The 26,216-nt window shown below is 33.1% G+C and overlaps 1 long non-coding RNA gene across 2 annotated transcripts in view; it reads right to left on the bottom strand.

The window, feature by feature from the left end:
- The window catches only part of LOC117108962, a 44,997-nt gene that overhangs the window by 17,045 nt on the left and 1,736 nt on the right, over positions 1-26,216 (bottom strand). Inside the window, exons 2-4 of one of the 2 annotated variants that reach the window (XR_004445445.1) lie at positions 24,628-24,705; positions 20,560-20,634; positions 3,565-3,714 (exon numbers count right to left, since the gene is read on the bottom strand). This is a non-coding gene — a long non-coding RNA (uncharacterized LOC117108962). The remainder of the gene's footprint in view (positions 1-3,564; positions 3,715-20,559; positions 20,635-24,627; positions 24,706-26,216) is intronic. The other variant, XR_004445444.1, reaches the window with a different exon arrangement.

Genomic DNA, 26,216 nt, shown 5'->3' on the forward strand with positions numbered 1-26,216 from the left:
GGCAGAACGAAAGAAGGAAACTCCACTTTTCAGTCGTCTTAGGCCCTTGTTTTTTGACAAACAATGACCTTTCAGAGGTCAAATTGCTGTCAAGAATATGAATTGGCTGCTTCGCAGCATTTATCTAAGAGTGGTTTCCTTAAAATCGCTACACTGTTGCTATAGTGTTTTCAGTTAATCGTTGAACTACATAGCAGTTTTCAATGCAATCAGGAAGGCTCCCTGATTTGACCGACCAATCAGCATCACCAAAAGCTATCGGCGATAGCATGTAGCAATTGTATGGAAATAAAGCTTTAAATATTCTATGTTGTAAAAAGTATAGTAATAAATATGTAGGCCTATATGCAATGTCAATTTTCCTTCTGGAACTCTACCATAAGTTTCAAATATTATAATACAGGGGAATTATGTACACTGCAATAAACAAACAATAAACAGACAGCCCATCCTCTACATTATCTATTATTTATATTATAACAAGCAATAAATGAAATCTTAAATATTCTCCCTTAGGGCTTATATAGTTTAGTGCTAAAGGTTGAATTTAACCACTATACAAAGTTCATAATAAGGCAATCATGGAGCTTAACACCTCTTCCGAAAAAAGGTGTGAGCCATATAACACGTAACCTACAGTATGTCATTTCATTATAATTTATTTCGTAAAATATAAAGACAAAAGGGTCTATGCGGTAGGATTGCCCAAATGCAAGAAGACTTGACATCGAGGGAATCTCCTCATAGCCCCACAAGAAGCAAATAACTGCTTAAAATAAGCAGTTGAAATGATTATATAAAAATATTCAAACAGTAAAAGGCTATAAAAACACATCAAGTAACATAATTAAAACTGCAAAAATAGGCTACAAATTTGTTATATAAAACAATAAAACCAATAGATTAAGCTGCGCCCCTTTAATAATGTTACTAAAGTCAAACAAAACAACAGCCAAAAACTAACAGTTATAAACTTATGTATTCGTGAGACATGCGACTAATTTCTGGCCATGCCTATTGAACATCACGTTCTGATTGGTCAGTTGTTAACTTTGATTGACATTCCGTATTTGCAGCCTCATTGCAGTGTCTATCGATAAAAATCTAGGCCTAGCCTAAGTTAGTTCCCCAAGATAAAAATAATTTGTAGAGTAGAAAGATGTAGGATATAGAATTTATTTCTGTTAAAAAAAAAAAATTAAAAAAAACAAGCCACCATTTCTAGGAACATAAAGGTGAAATGTGCTTGTAAACTTTCGCACTTCTCAGGTCGTTATGGTAATATATGATGTAGGCACAGGCGTTGCATACTCATGGTCTAATTGGAATATCATGCTTGGGTTCCGCACTCATACTCTGCCATTTCAGAAGGACAATCTAATAGTCAAGCTACATCTGAAAGTTGAAACAACTATATATGGGTTTATATTTGGATAAAGCTTAGCATATGGAAGCAGGCCTGAAGTATAAAATGGCTTAATTGAAGCATAGTATAGCTCTGTATACTAAATCCTTGATTTCTGAATAAAAATACAGCAACATCTATTGTAACACCTTCGGGACTTAAAAGTGTCCCCTTATTAATGTATGTGTGTCCCCTGAATAGCAGTTGGCTGTATTGGTAAAAAGATATACTTTCCCTCAATTCAGTTCAGTTCAGTTCAAAATAACATTATTTCCTTAAAAACGGGAATTACAATCTTCTTTGAAATGTAACAAATAAATAAGATAATTCCCTCAAAAAATTGTCCTTTTACCCCTTAACAGGGGAGTCCCAAAGCAGGGGTTTCTATTATATACATTCTTTATATAAATTCTTAAAGTCCATACTTCAAGATAAATTTTTCACTTTCATATAATCATTATTGTGTTATTGTTGATACTGATACAAGTGAATAAATATAAATATTTGACTTTTATTATGAAAACACAACAATTTGAGTCAAATTTCTTTTACAAATGATAAATGTGGAAAATGTAATTAATTGTGTTGTCACATAACCTTGATTCTTGCTAATTGCACAATTTGTATTAAATTACAACCTCATTGATTAAGCAAATAATAATTATGAAGGAAGTTATATAAGCTTTATACTAGTATATGACATTGATGTAACTGATGAAAGTATTAAAAAAATAATAAAATACAGCATGCACTTTGTGTGATATTTGCTGTCTTCGAGAGTTATTAATGGTTAAGTTTGTAGCTATGTCAAACAAACCAGACGATTAGCAGGAACCAGATAAATAACATAAAATAACATACGCGCTCACCCTTGCGGTTATACAAGAATATCTACATTCAAGAAGATGGGATCACTGGCCAATAGGAAACTGGAAATTGGTAAACGACAGAATCGTGCTCAACTTGCTAACTGATAGCACTTGCTAACCATTAGTGTATCCAGATCCTTGTAATGGTTAGCGCTAACCTATCGGGCATTCTCCCACGTGTGCTAATGGTTAGTGCTAACGGTTTGCTCCTGAACGGGATACTAGGGCTCTTTGTGAACCTAACCTGTATAGTTTGACCTTGCAATTATTCTGTCAAAAACTTTAATCTTTCAAATTCAGCCCACAATTGATAGCAAACTTTATTATCCTCACTCTAATGATGGATACATTAGTGAATGAATTACTAACATGTTGGTGCCAGTGTTCATCAGAAATAAAGGAAGGCTATAGGTGAAGCTGTATCAATTTACTAAAATGTCCATATGGCTATTTGGCACCCTGCCAACAAATAATTGGCATTAACCAGTTATATGAAGGCGTCAGTATATTGGTCTTTTGTCGTAAAACTGAAGAGATACTATAACAAGTATGAACAATGGGGTAGGATAAGACATGTGTTCCTACTTAATCTTCAACATTCATTTTTAAGAACGTGGATTAGCTATTGTATATCTTATTTTTTGTGTTTTCAAGATCTGTTCATATACGTAATCTGTTTTCTGTTACCTCTTACAACACAAAGCAGATACTTGTACACATGTACAGTATTATCAGGAGTATTAATTTGTATTTCTAGTATTTGGAAAAGTAAACATAACATAATTGTATGACACTTGTGACGCAGTAGTAGCATTGGAGGCTCCCAGAATATGCCAACAGAGGGTCCAATACGTCTGAACTAGGGTCTGAAATCAAAAGACTAAAACCCCTGGTGGAGTTTGGGGGCTTCTTTGTGTAGAAGGGTAAACAGTATGCTTTCAAACCATAGTATTTGTAATTACAATAATCAAAATAATTGGATGGTTAATATTTTTAGTTAGACGACCTTAATCTGACAGAGGTTCAGGGGCATAGGCTGGTTTCGACCTTTGTGGGGGGGGGGGGGGAGGGGTGAAGGGGGGGGGGGGAGGAGGGGTGAAAAATGAGAATGAGAAGGAGGTAATTGCTACCTGAACCCCCCTGCTAGTCCACACCACTCAGTAGTAGGCTGAAAATTTGTTTGAGTCCTATGGCAAGACACTTTCAATTTTACTTGTGCTTAATAACTATAAAACAATGGAAAATCCCGCTTGCATTGTTGCAATCTCAAGTAAGTAGCAAGTATCTTACCTTTTGAGGTGTTCTATATTTATTCTTACTGGAAAATCCTCTTATGAAATTAGGTGCACATGAATAGTCACATGGCACCCATGATCATGGCTGACATTCCAAGAGTGAGCTGGACCGGTATAAGTCCAAAAGATCTACAGGACATCTCACCTGAATAGAAACACACAATAAAGATAATATAAACAAAACATATTTTAATAAATAATACTTATTTGACCATACATAAGGCAAGATTTTATTTTACCTTGTTTCGCAAACTTACTTTTTTAAAGATTGTCAGAGAAGGATAGAAAAAAAAATTTGTTTCCTTACTTAGCAAACAGTTTTGCCAAAAACATCCAGACAGAGGAGAAAATAAAAATAAAACTTTATTGTTGAATGTAAACAGTGTAGTAATGGGATGGTTAAGGCTTTAATATATATAATTAGGACAAAATACACAAATTTTATTTTTGTAGATTTCAAGGCATAGGTGGGCATAATAAAAATAAAGAAAAATGTTTTCCCCCCTTAAATACTGTATGTTTTGCCAAAAGCATCCAGGTGGAGGAGAAAATAGATAAAAATGTTATTGGTCAATTTAAACAGTATAGTAATTGGATGGTTAAACGCTTCAGATAGATATTTTTAGGACAAAATATACATATTTATTTTTGGAGACTTTAAAATAAAGAAAAATTTTTCTTTCCCTTAAATATGTGGGGTAAAGCAGTGGCTGATCTAAGGAGGTGAATATGGTGGCTAGCCACCCCCCTTTGATTATACTGTGAAAAAAATGTCACTCGTCTTGAGTGTGTGCTTCTCGTGTGTGCATATTACATATAGCAGGCTACTCTGTTAAAACATTTTTAGATGCCATCTAAGAATGTCTAGCCATCTACTAATTCCAAAAAAAAATCTCAAATAGGAGGGCACGCCCCTCCCAAAACCATCCCACGCCCGCTCATTGCTTCTCACCTCCCATTATTCACCCCCTTAGTTTAAAGGATTTATCCAACTCCCTGCTGTAAAGTGCATAGAGGTATTTTACATTATACGCTATATAAGTTCACACTATTATTATTATTATTATTATTAATATTATTACAGAAGACCTAAGTAGATTTTATTGAAAATACCACAGAAATCATTGCAGATTATTATAAATAATTCAAAAGTTTACATATAATTATACATCATATAAGTGATAAAGTGATGAAACAATATCATCTTTTAGATACAGCTGACATCCATCCATTCCTTATATATTCACTACAAACGTCACAACATGTTACCTATTTTGACGTACTTGCATTACCATGGCAGCAGTCTATAGAGAATCTTTGGTTCGTTGAATGACAAAGTTGAATGAACACAGATAAATAGAGGGAGGGGACATTTTAGCCAACTATAATCAAAAGAGGCACTGGTCTTGAACGAAAACAGACAGTGATAAGGATCTTTCTTTCAATAAAAAATCTGGAAAATGATACGTATAACTGACTTCTGCATGGCATTTCAAAAGTATAAGAATTAATATAAACAAAGCACAGGATTTTACATCACACAAGCACCACAAACATCCACATAGTTAGCCCTATGAACTTCAACACGCACAATACAATACAATACAATACAATACAATAAAGGAAACGAACAAATATACATTTATTGCGCACAATCCTAACCAAGGACCTCTATTTGTAATGACTTGATTTTTTTAATGGTTTGACAATTTAAAAAATGTGTTAATACTTTAGCAAACCTGACATTAGCATGATGAAGAAGTGTGGCCATAATTTACTTCATTCCCCTTCCCCTGTTTATAAACCATGAATACTCACACCTAGGGCTAGAACATTACTTAAATCACTTCACAGCCTATCAACAATAAAGTCATGGTGTCTTGCCATGACTGGCCAAAAATTGTCAGAACCTGAATGAAAACAACTTTGTTTAACTGTCTGCCCGACTTGGGTTAAAATATACGTTTTTGGAAATTCTAACAATTTCTAATGCATGGTTCAGATATTAGTTCAGGAAGACCCCGGGGAAAAAACCTTATATTACTACTATTTTACATATTTAAATATAATATAAGTTAATCAATGAAATTTTTCTACACTTAAAGTAAAAAATAAAGCTCTATGACCAAGTCCCCCTGAATTTTTTAAAATTAAGAAACAATTGGAGAAAAAAAAAAGGAAACTTGCCTATAGGTTCCTAAACTCACATCCAGGAAGACACGGCTATTTATTTATTATTAATGTCGTATTAAATTTTTTTTTTTTCAGACACATTTTAATACCTTCATCATCTCTAAAACCACAAACAGTCAGCCTGAAATGTAAATATACGAGCAAGCAATTAGGTCTTGCATTAATAACAGAGTTAATTTAATGTGTTTACAGATGTTAGGCCTAGATATAATTGAGTAACTTCCCTGCAACTCAACTTTACCACCTGAAAGTTGCTCAGGCCACGGGAGAGAGAAAACAGCCCTTGAGTTGAGCTAAGCAGGGAGATTACAGCATCATTTTGCTAGGCCTCGGACAGATTTTACTTTGAAAATAATTTCATGTGCGAGGACCGTAGACGTCTGGAAGAATGATGAGATCACACGTATTTTAACCTCAGCAGAGTAGACATCAGGCTTATCTTTCTTTCCTATACGGATTTAAATTTGTTGTACTAATGATAGATGCTGCATCACGAATGACACTATTGCTAACTAAATAAATAGTTTTAGACAAGCATCTCGAATGACAAACACCTGAGGTATAAACAACTAGATTGTTCATTTTCTAGGAAAAAAAACCCAGTTCCCTTGATATCGTTAGCTTGAACATTAATCATTTTTCTAATTAACATTGGCAGATTGAGGCCATAATGACGAAGCATAATAAATTCAATGACGGTATTAACAATAAGAATTATTAAATAATTGTTTTCATAACTCTAACGCTTCAGTGGGATTGCGATTTAAGCTTTTAGCAATAATGTCAAAGTTTCAAAACCCACGCTGGTCATAATTGTGTCCTTGGGCAAGGCAATTTATTTATGTGTCTCCCTCCACCCAGGAATATAATGGGTACTATAAGACGCAAATGTTCTACGTTGAATGTAATTGGTCCACGCTGAATATGACTGGGAATGCTCTCCAGGGAGCAGACGATGCTACTCATTGTGTGGCTGATTGCTACTGTTGCTGCACTTTTAAAAATTCAATGGAATGCTCTATTTTACATTCTAATTAATAAGATTACACTAAGATACCTGTGCATATTATTATGATTTCTGTGACAAATATCTGTGAGCTTTTCATATACGAATGTCATGTCATATCCATGGGCAAATTATTGGTAACTTGATAGTGACATATTTAGAATAAATGAATGTTATATGATGTAATGTTAGCTACCACTAAATGTATTTAAAATTAAAGATTATGGCGTCAATGTCATCAACAACACATCATAAAAGACTTTGAAAACATGATGTACAGTGATGTTATCTGACCACCCCCCCCCCCACTGGATATATTTTCAATACCAAAGTACTGGTCTCCCAAATGGTCCAGTTATTTTTAACAATTTTAGGAATAGAAACTTAATTATAATTAACATAATCAAAATACAAAATCATTAGAATTAAAAAACAAAAACAACAACAAAAGATATAAAACATGAAAGAAAACAGAATAAAATTCAAAGTTAAGAAATAGCACTTTTGAAAATATCCAAACTCATATTGGTAGACCCATACCCTTGTAGACACTTTTGATATTCATATTCATGATATTTCAAACCTGCTTTAAATAGCCTAATTACAATTAAATGATAAAATATTGTTGATACTTATAATCATTCTCAAATATAAAAAAAATCTTGAAAATCAGAAGGAATGTTTGAAACTTAAATTTAATTATATTAGCCAAATATTTGATAGCATGTTTTGAAATCCCAGAACTTCACTCAAATTATATACAATTATAATGATGCGGGAAATGCAGAGATTGACTGTAAAACATAAAGTTTGCTTAGAAATATATGTACAGTACATACACAATCAGATGCATTCAGGCACATATCATATACATGTATTAGTTTCTATTCTTGGCCCTCTTCCTCAGTTGATGTTGCCTTAATTTGAAAAAAAAATTAAATCAACTTTTCTTTTCATTATATTTATAGAGGGTAACCCTTCCAGCTTAGCCAAGCCATCTTACATAAACAAAATAAACATTATAATAATAAGATGCATCAAACCATGTCTCATTACAAGGCTAGGTAGTCAGAAAAACTCCTGCACGGTCACAGGATTTGAACCCAGGGCACTGGAATTGGAAGGCTGGCATCTTAGCCACCAAGCTCAATCTCCACTACACTCCAATAATTTGGCTCTAACAGTCATGTATAATTTTCTTTTTTATTAGTCATATTTTTAAATATTTTTTTTAAATTTAGGGGGCCCAGGCTGGTTGGGCCACAATGAATCCTGTCTTTTGACAGAATTGTGTTCTTATGGCAACCTTACTACATGAAAAAAAAAACCACTCCCATAAGCCTCATTCATAATCAGATTATGTTTATGCAGAGCATATGTGTGTCTGTCTTGTGAAAAGGATTGCCCCTAACTATAGGACATTCATTACAGGACATTCGCTATTGGCAAACTCAAGCCTCAATAAATTAATAAAAATAGGACATTGCCTAACCAAAATAAATTTTTCTGTAAGTGTTACATTCAGTCTCGACTAAAATATGAAATAATTAACATAACCTGAAATTATGGCACAAAAACAAACATAGTTTATCATTCTGAACAGAATAGGAGAAGTATGTCTGTTTTCAATTCCAGTATGTAATTTAAAAAGGTAGTGCGGAAATTAGAGGTTGACAAATTTAGAAGTAGGCTTTATATACCACTTATAAACGTTGAATTGGTCTAGGCTGATAGGACTCCCTGAGGTTAAAGTTCTATGACTAAGTTGCATCTCCGTTGATCGATTATTAAACTCGCTTATTAGTCATTAAGTAGTTTTGCTGAACATTTGATAGAAAAAACAGAATTAAATTATGTTGAATGAATGAATAGTTAACAGTTAATTTTCAGTTTAATCATTTTTTTTTTTAAGGACTTTAAAAAAAAAATTTGGGTTGTTACTGTTGTTTTGGTCGATTAAAGTCACTTATAATAGTCACTTATAGTTTTATTTTTTGATGTTAAGGATATTAGGTCCTCCCACAAAAGTATTAGGAGCACATGTTTATAATTCTAAAAAGTTTATAATTTGCAGTCTCTATCATCAATTCATTTTTTCATCTATAAAAGGATTGACAAACATATCTATGAAAACATACCATACATAATTTAATAATTGACATTCATGGTTGTATGATTTTTTTTTACTAAATTGGGTCATACAATGTCATAGAATGAAGAAAAAAATTGTTTGCGTCATGCAAAAAAAATCCAATTTTATTTACTGCCAACAGCAAATTGACTTGCAAGATTGAAATATGGTGATTATGTGATGTAGGAGAAATCATTTGTAAATTTAAGGGGATTTTGTTTTATTTTATTCATTGTTTATCAAATGAATTTATGTTTTTCAAAATAACATTTCCAAAATAATACTGTACTTCCCAACACTCAAAGGAGTGATGCTTTGTACTACCTGATATGTTATCGCACCAATACTCAGTACGTTCCCAAATACTTGCGAAAAAAAACCCCAAGTGATTCAGGTGGGAAGTATTTGGGAACGTACTGATTATTGGTATGATAACACGTCAGTTGGGGCAAAACATCAATCCTATAATATTTTCCTGACGCAAACTCACATCGATATAATACATCTCAAGACATTGCCTTCAACGTTGCACTTTTAAACAAATTGCAGTATAAACAGCTGGTGATTACTTGATACATTGAACCTTTTTACTAATACTGCACAGTATAATATAATGTGTAATTTGTTTACAACACTTTGAAATCTCAAAGGAATATTAAGACTCGAATCACATTGAATACTACTTGCGATTGACAATAACCTTACGAACACAAAAGAAAACTAACATTATGTTGATGAGTTTATTATATTATTATAAAACTATATATATAACAATTAAAAATAACATATATATTTCTTTTTAGGAATATTGGACCATTTTGAACTTCCTAAATTTTTTGACATGCAAATGTTACACCCGTTACAAAAACCATCAAATTACATATTTTTTAACAATTATTTAATTACCTTACCATCTGGATTATCCGCGACAATTTTGACCATCAAATTACTGGGTAGAATACCATGTATGGAATGACCATGGAGCCAGAGGCGATGATAAATCAACCTTAATTGTTTATCTAATTAGCAGCAGTAGCAAGTAAACAAAGAATGGGTTGTTGACCATGGGATAAGTTGAAATTTACTTCCGGAGTAGTTTCGTTACACGTATTTACCGTGAGCTAAAACTTGCTCGAACGGCCGACCACCCGCTGAGTGCTCAGCGCGATTATCAGGTGACAGGTGAAATAAACGGAATACGGTTGGTGTTTTATGCTCGAACGGGCCCTTAGTTTCCAATATACTTCTTACAAGAAATAATGTAGTCACCTTGCTAAAAATATATGTGGAATTCCACATGACAGATGATAAACGAAATAGTAAATTCTACACGATTATAGAAAAAAAATTAACAAAGGTAAGTGATGTCATATCTTACAAGTACAAAGGGGAAAACTAGTTAGCCAATATTACAAACATTCAACAAAAGTACACATTCTTATTATTATTTTTTTCTATAATACTGTAAAATTTACTATTCATTAACAAAGGTAACTGATATAGGTGTAATTACACCTATACATGTTTCTCCTGACGCAAATCCAGTTATTTTCTATGCCATCATGACAATAACAATTAATATCAAAGGTAAGTGATGTCATATCCTACAAGTACAATGGGGAAAAGTATTTGCCATTATCACGAACATGCCATTTCAACAAAAAGAACACATTCTTATTCTTATGCTTCATTTATAAACCTGCATACCAAAGTTACTACCTATCAGGTGATTATTCATTATGTACTGTGTATTATGCAATACCTTGACAACTTTTTTTTATAACATTTTGCTCTATACAACTGTTTTGATTAGACTTTAAATAATTATGAATAAAAAAAATCACATAATATTATGCAATATTACTAAAAAAAGGTGTCTTTGCCTCATAGCTCAGTTGGTAGAGCACTCAAATGCTAATTGGAAGGTCTTGCATTCAAATCTTGATAGGTAAAAATGTTTCTCAAAAATTCTCCATATCAAACAACTACTATGTGATTTATTCTTCTTTGGTTATATAGATAGTATAGCATTTTACATCTAAAGGATGCTGATTTGGCTTGACTTTGAATCTTATATCATTAGGTGTAGAGTGAGATGTATGTTTTATGAAAGCTGATTTTACAAATCTTAACATTTTTACAAATGACTAAGCCAATGATGGTGTTATCAACAAGTCATGTTTTTTTTTTAATAATAAGGCATTTATTAAATGCGTTTGAGTATTTAAATTTTAAAATGTGAAAGTACTTTAAAATTCTCAATAGTATAATGTACAATCTGTATATAATAATATAGTATAATGATTTATACTAATTTAAATGGGTGAAAAATAAGCATAAATCATAATATTATATAACAATATAGCATAAAGATTTATACATATTTTTTACCCATTTAAATTTATTTTATATATACATTAGATCCTCAAACCTAAATACTAAACTAGATAACATAGGCATGTAATTATTCAGTGCAAGCAATGGTATGGTACTTAATACATAACAATAGACCTTCAAAATCACCAAATTTCCCGAGTGTGGAAAAATATAGTATCTTTCCACCACGTACTGCAGTTCACATTGTACCTGGTCTTGTTTTTAGGTCTACTTAGTATGCAACTGATAAACTCAACTAAAAACTGTCCAATCACAAGCCGGGAACTACTTACTGTCCATGCATGACCAGATCTTATCTGGGGATTTCCCACCTTGATGATGTCGCGTGTGAATAATCATTCTCAGTGTAGGTGTATGCTTAATTTGATTAAATTTTAAATGTCTTAAATAATGTACAATAATAAAAACATAAATAATGATAATTCAGATCTTTTTATAGACTTTTTTATAGGCCAAAAAAAACCAATTTTTTTTGGCCTTATAACGCAAGCTAATTCAGACTAGTCCCAGTGGTGGCGCCAGCAGGGGCAGGGGACATTTTCCCCTCAGTTCGACAGGCTTGGACCCTGTCGTCCGACGAACGAAAAGGTCAACGGACCAAAAATTATCATTTGCCTATCCAAATAACGTTATTTTAATTGCCAATCCCTAATATTATGGTCTAAAAGCAAATTTAGGACCAAATTAAGCCATAAAAACTCCCCACCTTGAACACTAGTAACAGATTTTTTTAATTCCAGGCCGCCAACCGAGGCTTCGGCAAATTTCTGGTGCCACCGCTGACTAGTTCTTGTTCTAGCTTTAAAATTACCATCATAGGGTAGGTTTACAATTTCTATATGATATATTTTTTAAATTCTCAATTCAATTTACCTTGTAGTCCACAAGGATATGTAAAATGGATGTTCTACTGTACATGTCTACTTCATGAACACTTCCCAGGATAAACCACACCTCTTTGATATAGCAAATAATATTATAGTACAAGATAGTATAATACATACTCCAAGTATCGAAATGCACGCCATCGTGTCGGGATTCAACATTTCGACATTAATTATGTCATCATCAGGATGATGATTCCTGATGATGACATAATTAATGTCGAAATATTGAATCCCGACACGATGGCGTGCATTTCGATACTTGGTGTATGTATTATACTATCTTATCTGAGATTAATCAGTGGACCTTTCGGTTATTATAGTACAGTACTTTAAATATCACATGTCTACACCAACCTCATATTATTCCCATTACTTTCGTTTACTAACAATAGGGGGCTGACTAGATTCATGAATCACATCTAACGAGACTTGTTTGTTCCAATTACCAAGATAAGCACAGATAAAGTTTTAGAAATCTAAAGTACTTTGATCAATTTTATCTGATAATACCTCATTTGCTTTGTGATTATGATATATTTGATCACTTTCATAAGTAAGAGTGGCCCCAATGTAGTTACTATATTTAAGAGGTACTGTGTTTCCATAAATATGTCAAGGTCACACATGTCAGCTTGGTGTAGAATGAAGCTACATTTTAGCCAAACTCACAGAAAAATTTAGGATGCTGCATTATCAAGAAAGGTTAATGTGGGTTCAATGCAATCATGACATGGGACATCAGGTATAAATACCAGTGGTCTTGCCAGCTATACTTAAGCGTGAAAATGAAATGACCACCACGTTTAGGCAAAAATAACAGACTGCATCATGCTTAAAATATTAGTGCCACGCTAAAAAAAATAGTACAGTAAACTTATTCAAGACGTTACCAAGATAACTGAAGTGTGGCACTGTAGGCAGTTCCACAATGTTTCCATGGCTCTATATACTTCAATCTCATACTGTAGAAGCAGAGAGTTGTTCATAGTCTACTACAACTTCCTGGTGCAAGGCACGCAAACCAACCGCAGGAAACATATTCTCTTTGTACATCGCCTGTGTAACCAAATGTAGGGAGGTCCCTGGTCAATGCTAAAAAATAGTCGGCTGGGTGGGAAGTCAATCAGTACCATGCATAGGTGAGATTATCGTAATATTCAGTGATTTTAACGAATCAATGAACAAATATAAAAAATATACATATAAAAAATCCAATTTTGTAGTGATTTCGGATGCCTAAGTAAATGAAATGAAATGAAACATTTATACTTATACCACCCTTTTAATTTTGATGGCAACATTTTTTGAAATTTCACCACTCCTAAAAAAATCCTGGTGAGAGGACTGTTAATACAGTAGCTAATCACAGGATAGAAAGCTCTTTTTTTCAACAAGCATAACTTAAATCTTGATAATCAGTAGGCCAAAGACTAGAGAGTACAGTAGTTTGAAAATGTTGGTACTTTGGATTCAAAAGTGAGTAATCCAAACACAAGGCTACTGTGCAGCATACATCTGACACATTGTTTATGCAAACATATCTAACATGCATGTACAAAATAAGCCCAACAAATATAAATAACTGACACTATCTTCAAATATCTAACTTTATAACCAACACAGCCTTTACTGTAAGTTTGATTCATAAGGCCAAAGACTAGAGAATACAGTAGTTTGAACACTTTGGTACTTTGGATTCAAAAGTGAGTAATCCAAACACAAAGCTACTGTGCAGCATACATCTGACACATTGTTTATGCAAACATATCTAACATGCATGTACAAAATAAGCCCAACAAATATAAATAACTGACACTATCTTCAAATATCTAACTTTATAACCAACACAGCCTGTAAATTTTCGATTCACAAGGTAGTCTAAATCGGCAAAAAAAATCTTTCTAAACATTTGAATTGTATTTAATTTTAATCATAATTGTCCTAAAATACATCATAGAAGATTCATTTGTACTTAAAACATATTTTAATTTTATTTTATTTATTTATTCAACCATATAAATACTAAAAAAAAGCACAAATACAACAAGATACAACAGGACAATGGTCAGGGACAGCTAAAGCAAATCAATTACTGTAACTCAAAAGAGTTAGCTGACTCTTAAGAGATGAAAAAAGTTAACATACATATCAAAAAGGTTTTTCCTATGGAGAATGGTCTTATTAATTAGAGAATAAATCTGATCACCTTATACTTTTCTATAATTATGATATAATTCATAATTCATAATTTTATTTCACTCAAAATGGAATGAGTCTGGTAGGCAAAAAAGGGAACATGTCCCTTACAAGATGCTTACAAGAGAAACAATGATAAAGACATAATAATAATAATAAAAATAATAATAATAATAATAATATTAAAAATAATAATAATAATAATAATAATAATAATAATAATAATAATAATAATAATATTTACACTAGGACAATGAACTCATTTGGGTATGTGTGATAATCTAAGGTATCGCAAGTCTCAGAAGGTCACCAGGTGTGGAAAGAAATAATTATCCCTGCCAACTGCCAACCATAGCACCTCCCCTGCACTACCAAGTAGCGATTCTTACTTAATATGGAATTGTGTATTTTAAAACTATTTTTTTGACTCTGGTAGCCTTGACTTTATTTTGTATTCATAGACAGTTTCATTAAATTTCCACCCTCCCTCTGTGCATGTTCTGAGATATAATGTAATTCATTTTATGGTCATCCCTCCCTCTGAGACACAATGTGATTGGGTTGTTGCAAAGTAATATGTTATCTAAATAAAAGTGGCAACACAACATTCTTGTCGAGGCATTCAAATTTTTGAGACACAATTGTAATTGTTTATCGAAATATAATTGGTTATCCAAATAAAAAAAGGCAACACTACATTCTTGGCAAGACATATTTCCAGGGTCCCAAGTGAAAAAAAAAAACACTTCTCAACACAATTAAGTCTATTTTTGCACATGGTGATACACACAAGCCGACTTCAGGTAGAATATTGATAACACAGTAGTAAAAATGCGCAAACATGAATTTGCGGGAGATGTTTGTTTTCAGGAGGTCTTTGCCTGCTTGTTGGAGTGTGAGAGAGAAACCTCGCTGCTTTCCGGGGGTACAGAAGCACAAAAATATATTAAGCTTCTAACTCACAGTAAAAAGAAAGAATTTTAGTTAAATTATACAAACACACTTTACTAGAATGATAATCAAATGAAGAGAGGTAGAGGTATACCATGACACCAATGAATAAACAACATGAGAAAATTGGATTAATATCAACAATCTATATGACAGGCAAGCTCCATGTTCAAAAAAAATAAATAAAAATTATGTATAAAATCTACCTCCTGGTTAGAAAGCAGCAATGTAGATACAAGGGTAAGGCAAGACTTCTTTTATACCTTGCTTCGAGAACTGATTTTGTCAGAGAAGGGCAGAAAAAAAATTGTTTCCTATATAGTAAATAGTTTTGCCAAAAACAACCAGACGGAGGTGAAAATAAAAATAAAGTTATTGTTGAATGTAAACAGTGTAGTAATGAGATGATTAAATGCATGCTTTAAATTTATATATTATTGGGAAGAATATACATTTATTATTTTTTAAGATTTCAAGAAAGCAGCGGGCATAATAAAAATAAATAAAATGTTTTATTTTTTTCTGAAATTTTCATTTTTTCGTGGCAGTGGGTTCACTAATTGGCTAATAATAAAATTTTATTTTTATTCAAAATCATTATTACTGGCAGGCAGTGGGTTCGCTGAACAAGGTATAAACAAAGTTTCGCCTAATCGAGGACACAAAAACAATGGTTAGTAAATAAACTCATGCAGGAAAATGTTAGCACAGAAATCATCACCACTATAATAAAAGGGAGGAAGGAAATTTATTACCCAACATGACATAACACTCAACTTTAGTCAAGTATACTGTAAGTTGGCTATGGTTGAAAGAAGGGAATTTCCCATTTTATCTTAAGTGTATTTTCATGTGGTTTGCGGTAGATGATGATGACATTTGGTAAAGTAATTTTTCTCTTATAAATTTCTGAATTCCACTCAATTTTTGTCAAATATACTAAACCACAATTCAAAGAAGGGACCTTCCCTGTAGTTTTATTATGTTGATTTTTATGTGGTTTAAAGTAGATGGATGATGAAATTCCAAATGTAACTTTTCTCCTATAGTATAAATTTCTGAATCACCCTCAACCAGTCCTGTACTGATGGCAGTTCCCTAAATATCCTTAAAGTAATATTATAAAGCATGAAAAAATACCCATAATACTTATTTACGACTGCCAGCCATATTAAATGTTGAAACAAAATTTCTCATCAAATTAAATTAAATTAAATCAACTGTTTAGTACCTGATAGGAGGGAAAGATTGGGTGCTGTACAATGCTGTAGGCTTGAGTGATTTCAGGTCAAGTGCATGGCAGGGCAGCTTCACAAAATTCTTTGCAAAATATTAAAGGATTAATAAAGTATTTTCAGTATATTTGTTAGCAATATGTAGAAATTGTGTCATTCATGCTAGAGGTAACACAGAAACCTATGATCAGTACTTTACATGGATCAGATCAATTGGCTATGAAGGGATTTGTCAAACAAAATAGGGAGGGGTACAATTTTAGTCCATTGTGGAATGTTATGCCATGCATCAGTTAAGAAATACAAAAAAAATCTCCCAAGCAGCATTAATCACTAAATTTCTACTGCAGTCGAAAATGGGAATTCTCGGTTTGAGGTCAATTTCGACTACAGTCAAAGACGGTATCTAGAGGGTTAAGAAATACAAACAAAATCTCCAAGCAGCATTAATCACAATAAATATCATATTCATGAATATCTACAATACAATACAAATCTTCCTTCATTCTGGAAACCTCTTTCAATACAAGGTACTGGTCTCGCAAGAGGTCCAGATTTGGTACAGTAACAAAATGTAAATTAACAAAAATATAAACAAAAAGAAGATTAAGTAAACAAAGAATCAAGGCACAAAGAAAATAAATTATAAGGGGTTTTGAAAATCAACTTGATCAAAAGATTGGTAATCTCTGCGAATAGTAGGGACTTTTCGATTGAGTGAACGACGAGCAGGTTCACGTCGACTGCAGGCAACCGTCAACATATTCACTGCTCATGGTGATACACCGCTGAAATCAGTTTCGATTTCAGTCGACGAGGAGTCAACATGAGGACTTTTTGAGCAAGGATCATGCCTTACCATCATGGTGAATCTTCAGTCCGAGGAGCGATCCTCTTCAGATATTTCAGCAATGTGCTTGACGATGAAAAGTTTGTGCTTTTGTAGCCTACAATGCTAATCGACCTGTAAACTGTAAACTTGTTCGATGTCAGAGATGAAATTTCTTGAAAATTGCATAGAATTAGGCCTCTCCTTATGCCTAGTAAGATCCTTTCAGCGGGTACGTTATCGCCCATTTTGAAAAAATGACGTCATAAGTCAACAGGGCGAGTAGATTTGGGTCGACGGTGAAAACCGGGGTGAATGCGTTCTCAAATCTGGTGGTGAGTGAGGGGTTGACGATCGCACATGCACAGTGCTTGAAAATGACATCATCTCAAGACGTCGACTATGTTGACGTGAAAATTGAAAAGTGCCTATTTGCTGGGAGGTCACTCCACAGCATTGATCCTCAGTATCAAAATGTTCTCTTTCCTTGAAAATTGTTCCATGTCAAGTTGGAATTATTACGGTAAGGTATTAATAGATTGGCTTCTAGTATTATTTTTGATGGAGTGTGTCCATGAATTGAAATTGATTGATCAAATAGGATGGGTTATTATTACAGTAGGTGGGGATTTCATTTAGATCTGACCAATACCGGTAGACCTGTATGCATAGGCTTCAGTAGCTAAATTGCAGACAAGTGTTCATGGGACACGGAAATGTTGTTTAAGGAGCATCACCTTGAATAAACGTACTTTTTCTTGAGGTAGGAGATCCAATTAGAATTAATTTTCTGAATACATTCATGTTTGTCTGAATACATTTATGCTTTCAGAAGTTATAACAATAAGGAATCAATGATTCAAACATGACACACGAAAAACCTGAAAGTGCAGTAAATCGCTGTCGAATTGGAGCCCTTTCATAAAAACATAATAAATATATGTATGTACTGAAAGTTGAGATGTAATATAAAGTTATAAATATACCATCTATGTTAAGGAAATAAATGTGGATAATAAAATATTAGAATTTCTTATGATATATCTTTAAGTAAGTTCTTAAATTGGAACGAGGAAATATATTCCTGACAAATTTATAAAACTGCCAAGTATGTGTAATTGAATATGAGCTGGCATCCAAGTGAATGCAAACAAAAACACTTGTCTGGCAGGCCAAAACTAAATAAAATGTTTTTCGTCTTTATTATTCCTTCGCATGCTTCAATATAACTTGTAGTTGGCATGGCCTACCTAAAGACACCCTATTTCTTGTGGCAGTCCAGCCAAGATGCTAATAGAAGAATAATATTATTTTTACATACTTTCTTCATAGATCTTATGTTTGAATAGCAGCCAATTATGGACTAATATAGTAAAAAAAAACCTGTAAAACATTGAGAAATAAATTGTTTTGTCTGTTTCTTTGAAAGCCAACAACTTTCATTTTACCTATTTATAATGTATTAAATTTGATGGTTTAATGGCTGCTTTTCAATTCCAGTATCCAGGGTTGAAATCCTACGAGACTAGGATTTCTTTTGTAAACAGTTTGATATATTTATTAGAGTATATTGAACTTTGGAGGGAAAACTCTGAATGTCTTGCAGTTATGTAGGAAAATTGAAATCCAATTATGTTATATGTACACGAATATTCATGTACGTAAAAATTATTATTATTATTATTTTGTATGCAAAATATAGATTTTTTGTTATAGAGAGATTAATAAAGTACATTGCATTATAGATATTTTTTGCATCCTGATTTATTGGAGTTATTGCACTTTCTATGCAGCAAGACCTGTATATTCTATAATATTTCCAGCTGTCAAACTTAATATGAAAGACGGAATGAAGTTGCATATGTCGGCTAAATGGAAAAAAATGTTTATATGACATATATAGACATGGGTAGGACATATTAGTCTTAGAGACAGACAACAGATGGAAGATTGCTTTATTTAATTGTAATGTAAGAAAAAATAAATTCAGGAAGAGAGAAAGAAAATGCGAAGACGAACAACATCCCTATTGCGGTCGCATGAACTGGCACAAAGCAAGACACGGAGACTTGTCCTACTGTTTTCTGAAGAGTGTACCGCGTTCTTTAATGTGCACATAGGCCATACTGTATTACACATGGGACCAATGGGTTAAATGTGTCATCCGAAATAGGAGCGGTATCGTAACTTATTTTAGTTCTCGAGCTAAGCCACTAGGAGAGCAACGAATGGAATTGAACCAGTGACCGTCGAATTGAAAAAAATCTCCACGGTTCAGCGCACACACACACAGTGGCTACGACCATTTTGGCCTACTAAGCTAAGCTACTCTCTTAATACCTGCACACGAAAGGTGTACTACATACTTTAACATACACATGGGCCACATTAAGCACAGGACTAACAGTTTAAACATCTCATCTGAAAGACGGTGCACTGCTACAGGTCATAGCACATCGAAGGCAGCAATAAAATTGGATCAGAAAGATCTGAAAGTATTTCCACGGTTCAGCGCACACAGTGGCTACCACTAGTTTAGCCAACTGAGCTAATCTGCTCTTTTTTTTCACTTGCTAAAATTATTTTTGTTACTGAATTCATTTGCATTCCACTATGCAAAACTTTCATATGATTCTAGTTTTGAATTTAAAGAAGCTTTTGTTCAGTTATTAGATCTATAGTCAATCACGCGCATGTGTCTAAGACTAATGATAGCAAGCAACATACAAGGGTGTGGTTTCACCAAAACACAATTAAATACATATTTAAAAATATATAATAAATTTTTAAAAATTCAGAGAAAATATGAATTTAAAAAAATCATTGAGGATCAAATTGGTTCCGGATATGTTGTGATCATAGTGAAATCCTCTTAAAAACAATCGATAACTTGTCACAAGATCATTTGAATTCTATTGTCAATGCAAAAATGAACTGTGCTATAGTAAGATCCGACTTCTGATGAATCAATCAAATTGGTATTCAAAAGAGGTTTTTGGCTGTTGCGTGAATTACAACAGCTGTCAAATGGCAGTATAGCTAACATTAAATATCATATTTGAATAGGTGTTTGGGTAAACATTCAGATTTGACATACTGTAACTTGACGTTATCTGCAACTACATCTGCAAACAACCAATTCAAAATAGGTCTTAAACCACTCACCTGTGTTGATAGATAAGGGGTAAGCCTGCTTTGACAAGAGGAAGAATCTGGAAAATTTTGTCCATATCGCATGCCCTGAAATAAGTATAAGGATGACAGAAAATATTACAAAAAATGCAAACCAAAGCTTAACATTATAATATGGTACATATAGATACACTGCCGTAAATAATAACATTAAAACAGTGGCTATTAGAATGTGCACTATTTATACAAATAGTATTAATGTCGCTCCAGAAATTGAGAAGTTTTACTGATTTTTAGTACAAAAATCATAAAATTAACCTCCAAACTCCTTCCCCCTACCCCTTCTCCACTAACCCCTAAATAAGTAAAAAACTAGATGTTTTCAATGATTTTTAAAAATTGATATTAGTTGCTCTTTGGGTAAGCAAAATTTTGTAATTCTGTGCCGAATCTTTTTTGTAAGTTGACTTTTCAACGCAAAGGTTTCTGGGGAAAAAACCCATAATAATCTATACAGACTAGGCTGCTGTAAGCAACTATTACAGACACCTTAGAACATAACTTAAAATGTCAGAATGCAATGGATGAGACAAAACTAACAAATATTGAAGTTAAGGGATATCCTTCACCCATTCAAACTCCCATCTCTTGAAGTTTTAGTTGTATGGGTTGGAAAGTATGCTTAGAAAAGCAACATTCCTAAAGAAGCTATGTATTTTCCGAGCTCTGCTCACCGAGTCTGTTTATAAAGGTCACGCGACTTTGGTTGCTGATTGTGTCTATTGAATCTGTCTGTAATGCAGTAATAGATATGGATCAAGCGTAGTGTATTGCTATTAATATTCAGGTCTGAACATAAGTAAGACAAGACTTTTTATAACTTGCTTAGCAAATAATTTATTTCTCACAACAGCGGGTCGGCCAAACATAAAGTTTTATTTATTATATATTGAAATCACAATTATCAGGTGGCAGATTTACAATACAAGGTATAATAGAAGTTTTGGCTAAGATAGATACAATTTTCAATGAAATTATCAAAGATATAGATGAGCATCAATGATCAGTGGTTTGTATATTTGACAGATGTGATACACTGAAAAATCAAATATCTATGCTTTTTGCTTGTACTTGTTAGCATTACAACAGGCTATAAGATATGCTAAACTCATAAGAGAGTTTCACAAAAATGTTTACTCACAATATGTATTTAATAGTAATGTTAACACGTTCGCTGCCAGCGACGAGTATGCTCCTCCCACAGGATGTTGCTGATGGCACTAGTGAGGACTATATTTGTCAAAACCAGGGTAACATTCTAGCATTTATTAGTCATTATTATACATTGTAGAACCATAGACTTATACCCCATTCAGACTAGCATCGCATTGCGATCGGTTGTAGCAATTGCGACACCCAATCACAAAGTAAAATCGTGTATGAAAGCTCACCAATAATAGTCGATATGTAATCGATATCGCAATTGTTACCCGTTGCGATTGGGTGCTACAATCTTTATTACTCCCGATTACCATGGAATTTGATCGCAACGAATCACAACGAATTCCACAGGCACTGTTTGGCTGAGGTCAGTCAACATAGGCCTAGCCACCGGAGGCCTAGGCCCTAGAATGTAAAGTTTGTTTGTGTTGGTCTGAATGCGTTCGTTGATTGCGATCGGGAGTAATCAGTTTTGGATTACCACCGATTACATCGCAACCGATCGCAACAGAGTGTAGTCTGAATAGGGTATTAGCGGTTGATAACTTGGGGAAGATACAGTACATCAAATACGTATGTATGCTTGTTGTGTTATGTTGCCGGCAGTACAAAAGATAGTATGAGTGGGAGCATCCTCTGAACATATACCAACCCATGCAATAAGTAGACGAAAAAACTCACACTTGGCAGAGGCAATAGAAATTACTGTCCCATTGCCAGCGACGAGTTTACTCCTCTTCTAATATTTTTCTGCCAATTTATTAGACACACCATCTTGATGATATGTGAACATTTCAAGAAAGTATGTTTGTACTTATATACTTATTTTGGCACATGGAACAAAACCTAAAAAAGGTCTGGCAGTCCACGTGTTAAACTTCATAAAAAATGTGTTGTACTGTACAGTACCTGAAGGTTGAATGATCTAAGATTAAGAAAACTACACTGTATAGGTGATATTCATACCTGCTCGCACATATATATAAGCATATTGTCTATATCGAGGCCGAAATATCCCGCTGTTGTCAGTCAAATAATACCCCAGAAACAACATCTAGTTAACACAACCAGCCAATTAAAGTTGACAGAATATTATCGAAATTAAACAAAAATTGTGTTTAATTTGAAGGGAAAAGATAAACTGTTGTACGATCGCTATCACGCCACTGTATTTGTTCACAACATAACACACGATTTCCGTGGAGTAAAATCCTGTAGCGTCACCTGAGAAACATCACTAATCTGACCATGTGTTCCACCTTTCGTTCACCTTCCAAGTACGAGAGTTCGTGCTAATGCCACACGATAAACGTAAGCTGGTCTGCCGATTTCGCACTAGGTGTAACTTTAATACAGAAATGTAGATTTTAGCCCAGATGTTAGAAATTAAAGCAGATTAAATAGGTCCTTCATTCTTACTCCTACCTGATTGTACCATGTACTGTGATTTTCAATTGACGTTTAAGTAGTCAGTTTTTTTAAATAAAAATGTTCATCAAAGGTCACTGGACAAATTCTGCACATACTAGTGTAATAGTAATAACTAAATAGCCAAGGCCATGGAAAGAAAAAGCAAACAATTAACATGAATTATGGGTATACATTCTGTGGCTCCAGCTGTTTTGTAGAGTGAATTATTATTATTATGGTTATTATTAATTATTTCTATTATTATTATTATTATTATTAATATTTTTATTATTATTATTATTATTATTACGTACTACTGATTACAGACAAATATCATAAGAAATGAAGCCTTTGATAGCAGATGTTTTGTTCTCAAAGGCATAAGACTGCTCTACGAGTGGTCTATAAGGTATGGTAGGTAAAGATAGTCCCATATTTATTAATGAATGTAGGGCAAAAATAAATATGTAATTCCATAGTAATAATATTGCATTTATATAGTGCAATAAGATATCATAATAATACATAAAAAATTATTACAGATGAGTATCATCTGAAATTAATTCTTCAAAAAACTGCATCATTAAATTTACCCTAATTATTTGATCAAAATTTAATATAAATTCTTTTTAGAATTCTGACAGTCGCTAACTCAATACAATATCAGTTGTTGACATACATTAAGGTCTAGCGTTTGGCATGTCAATATTCAACCATATGGTTCGTATTGCCAATGTCAGCAGTTTTTCGTTGGACTATCTATATTTCTGATTGATAGATGGGGATTACCCACCATTCACAGCGCAATGATAATAGGATCCAAAGAATAATTTTCTGTAACATATGGATCATAAAACGCTTCCCGTTATATTGTGGGAAACCCAAACATCTGGTAACAGAGTCGATTAAACACACAAGAATAACATTAAACTGGAATGAACAAAACAAAAATTTTAATAGATACAAGTGAAATAAAGTGATCAAACAATTTTTAACCAGTGGGTATTTAGCCTACCGGTATTCTTTTACTATTTTTTTTTGTGATGATTATTGTGGCGCATTATATCAGCTCTAACCTATTCCAATTTTTTGCAGACAATTAAATTGCCTGGTAAACAATTTAGAATTTCTGTAGAGAAATGTCAGTAAACCAGTGAAAAGGAAATTAAAATGTTTTAAGTTTATTAAATTTATTATCATTTTAAATGAGAAAAAAAATCACCTTTTTCACTCGTACTTCACCAGACAACATATAAGTAACTAAAGAAACAATAATAAAATGATATGATAATTAAACTCAAAAATTTAAATACATATTTCTACAAATCAACACTTACCATTTATATATTATTATACAACACATGTTCTTCAAGATTACAGGAATGCAAATTAGGCTATTTAACAGTATAACAACATTCTTCCTAAAACTTTAGATAATTGGCAAGTTCTTAATGACCCTTGCATAGTTACATTTAAAGAAACGTGTAAAATGTAGTCAACAATGCTTTGTGTACTCGCCTCTCTTTCAAAAATGTCGGAGACAGCCTGCTGTATAGGAAAGATTGCATACTCAATCTAACTGTATAAAAAATAGCTCATTTCTAATCTAGATTATCGAAATATTAAGATTTGGCTTCATTATCGTTATTTGTCTACTTATGTTAGTTTCCCTTAAAGACATGGTCAATTAGTATCTTATTCAATTCAAATAAATTCATTTTTTGAAATGATTTATTCACTTTAAGTTAAGATACTATATGATTATTGAGCTAAATTTTTCCTTTTCATTATTTTCCCTGTCTGGATTTTTTTGGCAAAACTATCTGCTAAATAAGAAAACAAAATTGTATTTTTTATTTATTTCCCCACTCCTCTGAAGTTTGAAACAAGGTATGAAAAAGTCTTGTCTAATTCATGTAAATATACTGTAAAAATAAAGCAATTTAAATTATGGAATTGAATTTTTTAATTTTAGCTCATGACAGACAGTATATTTAAAATTAAATTAAATGTTTTCCCAACAAAGTCAGGATATCAAAAATTAAAAATGATACCTGTCCACAAAAGAGGGCAGCAAACACATTTTTGGTCACAACAGGAAGAAACATGTGGTTTGAGACTTATAAGTGTCTTGTATTTAAGCCAAATTTCCCTGGTCTGCACCACATGCTCAAGTTTCCCCCAACCCACAGGTACCCTGGGTGACCAGGAGTGTTGCAAAAAGGGGTACAGTCAGTGTACATGGTGGGGTGATGTCACAATTTACTGTGACCTAGAAACCTATCCTATATCACAGGAAATCATTTTCATAATTTTTGAGAATTTTACTTCAAGGTGAGGTGGGAATCCAACTGAAGGACCTGTTGTCAGCCCAGTTTGATAGGCTTTACACCTTAACCAGGATGCAAGATGTGAAAGTTTATGCGAAATTGGACTGGACCATACCTTGCTTCCATTGCATTGGACCTAACAAGCCTGTTTGCACAAGGGGGTGCCTCTATTTGACTGGCATGGCAAGGGACACGATATATAATATTAGATAAGATAGGCATGTTATGATGTCTGACGTCACTCACTATTACTTGTGTCAATGAACCAAAACCAAGCATGTTTACATTGTACAAAGTTCATTAAAAATGCCTTTTGATTGGCTGAGACTTTTTTAAGGTCAGTCAGGTCACTCAAGAGGTAGAAGTTGTTTACCATTTTAAAAATTTCTGATATATTTCAATATTTTCAGCTTCTCTACAAATTACAATAAAATAAATTGTATTTTTAAGAGAATTGCGATTATTAATGTTCAATTTGCTACCATCTGGAGTTAGTTTATGTATCGAAGAGTTTATAAAGTTCAAATATGCTTTCAGCTAATGATAATACATTCGCTCAGATACTTCAAATGTTTAGAATAAATAACCGCAACCAGTTGCTTGATTTTTTCATAAGTTTTTTGTTACTGAGAATCGGTAGTTTTTTTGTGTTATTCTTTTTGGTTGTATTTAATTGGTTTATGCCTAGATATTGGATTGGGCATGAGCTAATTACCCAGGCTCCATGAA

This window comes from Anneissia japonica, unplaced genomic scaffold (assembly GCF_011630105.1).
Source record: "Anneissia japonica isolate Jap-2015-1 unplaced genomic scaffold, ASM1163010v1 scaffold987_len1640505_cov201, whole genome shotgun sequence".
Lineage (NCBI taxonomy): Eukaryota > Metazoa > Echinodermata > Crinoidea > Comatulida > Comatulidae > Anneissia > Anneissia japonica.